Source organism: Dendrobium catenatum, unplaced genomic scaffold (assembly GCF_001605985.2).
Source record: "Dendrobium catenatum unplaced genomic scaffold, ASM160598v2 fragScaff_scaffold_377, whole genome shotgun sequence".
Lineage (NCBI taxonomy): Eukaryota > Viridiplantae > Streptophyta > Magnoliopsida > Asparagales > Orchidaceae > Dendrobium > Dendrobium catenatum.
In genome coordinates this window covers 155,301-159,417 of record NW_021318839.1, presented here as the reverse complement: position 1 = coordinate 159,417, position 4,117 = coordinate 155,301, and positions in this window count along the sequence as shown.

Below are 4,117 nucleotides of genomic sequence, written 5' to 3'. Positions count from 1 at the left end.
CTCTAGATGACTGATAAATGGCATCGACGCCCGACTCTCGAAATCCTAATATTAATCATTTTAAGCTCAAATTCTAGTTAAATGACTTATTATTTTAAAATTATTTTTAACATTATACTTATTTAATTTTTATACACTATTTTTAAAATATAAAACTATAATATTGTGTTCAATCTATGTCCATGTCCTATATTTTAATAATTAATGTGTCTCATATCTGTGTCATGTCGTATCCGTGTCGCCGTATATATGCATCATAGTGTTTCACATATTAATCATTCACTCTGCACTTTGTCTGCATAAAATGAGAAATCTCATCATAATAATACTTCATATTTACTTAGTTACATATGGTAATGTCCTTAATAGAAGAAAAAACTAGAGCAAACCTCCGTTATCTTCAGCCCCCATCTATTTGCTTCTCATAACCACTTCAAACGAAACATAACAGATAACTAATGGGTTTTTATTTATCAGTGCAACCATGTTTGTTATGAATCAATACTTAGTATCACCAATCTTTTCTCGCAACATCTAAGGTTTCGTTTTGGACGGCTTTCTTACTGCTTCTTAAAATAATTTTTTAGTACAAAAATTTTAATTTTTGTACTAAAAAGTTGCTTTAATAAGCAGTAAGAAAGTTGTCCCAAACAAAAATTGAATCAACTTAGTGGTGGGCATCACTGTCAACCTATTAAATGGGAGAGTTTTTTTATTGTTTCTTAAAACAATTTTTTAGTATAAAAATTATACTAAAAAAGTGCTTTAAAAAACAGTAAGAAAACTGTCCCAAATGAAACCTAAGCTTTAACATTATGTTCTAAGTCTTGCCCAGTTATTAAAAAAAATGTTATATAGACCTACATAACTTCATATTTTGTAGCAAAAAATTGAAATTCTAAACACTTCAAGAATATTACAATTCCCATGCAATTAAGGTTTCGTTTGGGACGACTTTCTTTCTACTTCTTAAAGGAGCTTTCTAGTATAAATTTTTAATTTTTATACTAAAAAGCTGCTTTATGAAGCAATAAGAAAGCCGTCACTAACGAAGCCTAAAGTCTTCATCTTCAACCTGGTATAACTTTTGCACAAATTGAACATAACAAGATAAAGGCACTGAACATAATTGCAACTCAGGCAAAAGACCGACATGGCTAAGATTCCAGACCTCTATGTCTTGAGCAGCTCATAGATTGCTCATAGTTTTAAGCCTGCCAATTCTCCCTCCTTTTCTGTAAGCAGCAATGGACTTACCAGTCGATTGACAATTATCAGAAACTCCGTTAATTTCTTCTCTCCAAATAAAAGAAACAAGAGCAGACACAATAAAGAGAGAAAACCTTTTTGAGTCATGTAATGCTTTTATGCAGAACTAGCTTTCAGAATTTGAAAGAAACCTCAAATAGGTAGTAAGAATATTTTCCTTAAATTTTTATCTTTCATTAAATGATTGAATTATGAAAATTTTTACGTTTTGATACGCCACCAAAAATCGTCACCGTCGAGCATGAATCTCGAGGCATATTTAAGACGGAAACTTTCAAAATTAAATTTGGGATCATATGAACTCCAATTTCAACAAACTTATAATCAAATTGAATGTATGGAAGAGACGAACCCAACGACACTAAAATCGGTCCGATTTGAACCGAAATTGGGAGCCCGAAGCTTATTTGGAAGTTTCAAGGCTAATTTGGATGACCAAATAATATCCAAATATGACGTCCTTATAGTCAAATCAAGCGTCCCTGCGAGACAAATCCAGAGAGCTCAAGATTGTTGAATTCCGACATCAGTAAGGCAGATGAATACTTGCAAATTGCTCTATGATCAGGGGGATCAATATGGGTCATTCGATAAAGCACTTCAAATCTATCCAGATCTTCTCCATATTTATGAGGCAAGCCACTCTAAAAAATCTATAGATAGACTCCACTCTCTACATGAGGAGGGCTTGGAGCTTCGATCTTTTGTTGGAGATTGGAGAGAACTCTGAGGATTCAAGAATCTCCTTTGACTTCCACCGCACTCCACCCGACCATCGTCAAACAACCATCGGGCATCAGACTTCCACCTGGTCGTCGACGGCCACTAAACTATCTTCCGGCCACTGACTAATACTGGACTTCCACCTGGTAGCCGATCGCTGTTAGATTTCCTCTCAATCATCGTCAAACCACCTTCCGGCCGCAGACCACCCTGGACTTCCACATCTGTTAATCATTGTCGGACTTCCGTCCAACCGTCTTTGGTCCACCACCCGATCACCTACTACAATCGGACTTCCACCTGTCCTCTGATCGTCGTTGGACTTCCACCCGAATATTGCTGACCTTTCGCCAAATCATTGTCGGACCATCGCCCGGCAGCAGATCGCTTCCAGACTATCGCCTGGTTGTCGACCATTGTCGAACTTCTGCCCTACTATCTTCAGGCCACCACCTAGTCGCCGACTACTGTCAAACCGTCGTCTGACAGACGACCACCACCAGACCACCACACGATCTCTCTAATAATCGTCGCCTCTGACTACAGTTCCTCCGACCACTATCACCCGCCTTTTGACCTCCGTTACCTCCGGATTATGGTCCCTTCGTCCACCTTCACCCATCGACTAAGGTCCCATTGACCATCGTAGCTCGCCGACTATTGTCCCTTTGACCACCGTCGTCCGCCAACTACGGTTCCTCCGACCTCTTATCTCCCGCCGACTATAGTCCCTCCGACTTCTGTCGCTTGCCAACTACAATCCTTTCGACCATCATCGTCCGCCAACTATGATCCTTTCGACTTCCATCGCCTCCGGACTATGGTCTCTTTGACCACCATCACCCGCTGACTACGATCCCTTTGACTGCTGACAACTCTTTTACCACTATTGTCCGCGGACTACGGTCCTTGCGACCTCCGTCACCCACCTACTACAGTCCCTCGGACCGCCATCACCCGCCAACTGCAATCCCTCCGATCAACATCGCCCTCCGACTATGATCCATCTGACCTCCGTCTACTATTAACTACAGTCCCTTCGATCACCATCACCTGTCGACTATGGTCCCTTCGATTGTTTTCAGAAACGGGATGGCCATCTTGTTGATCTTAGCCTCTATTGATGGGATATTATTATTAATTATGATTAGCATTTCAGTTTATATATTCTTAATGATCATTATTATGATTTTCTCTTTATTTTATGATGAATAATCAAGAAGGTATTGTGGTGGACTGGTAGTAGAAGTCGGAGGACCTTAGAAAGCGAAATTCGACCGCAAACAAACTGTAGCTTTGAAAGGTTAAATGGCTTTTTTTAATTTTTAATTTTTTTTTACACGTTCCACCTCTGAATCTTATATATTTACAATTTTATTTAACAACCTTCTCGAATGAACGGATGAACCGTCACTTAGTCGAATGGACTTGAGTTTGGCTGCTTTTAATTTCGAATGTTTTTATTAAATTTGAGCGATGAAAAAAAGTTTTTGATAAGAGTGATACGTCATCACAAAATTATCTTGATTGGGCACAAATCTCGAGGCAAAATCAGTTCAGAAACTTCAAAAATTAATTTTGGGAGCATATGAACTCCGATTTCAGCGAGCTTACAGTCAAACTGAGCGTCTCGGAAATACGAACCGAACGACACTAAGATCAACCCAATCCGAGCCCAAATGAGTCCGAATCAAGAGCTCAAAGCGCTGTTGGAAGGTTCAAACCGCAATTTGAGTTACCAAATGATCTCCGATTTTGACGAGCTTATACTCAAATCGAACGGCTCGACGAGATGAATCCAACGAGCCCAAGATCATCAAATTCTGACATCATTAAGGCCTTCAAATGACCAACGAATGGTGCATGATCAAAGGATTCGATATCGGCCGTCCATTCAAACCACTCCCAATTCGCCCTTGATCTCACGCCTATTTACGGGCTATGCCACTCCAGAAAAACTATAAATAGAGCCCTCATTCTACACAAAGGGGACTCAAGTGAAGAGAGAGAAGAAGAAGAGAAGGAGAAGGAGAAAGGGAATAGGAGATTCCTCACCTCCTCGACCACAGCCGCCGGAGCTCTTCCTGCCGCCTGAAGACGCCGGAGCTCTTGCGCTTGAATCAGG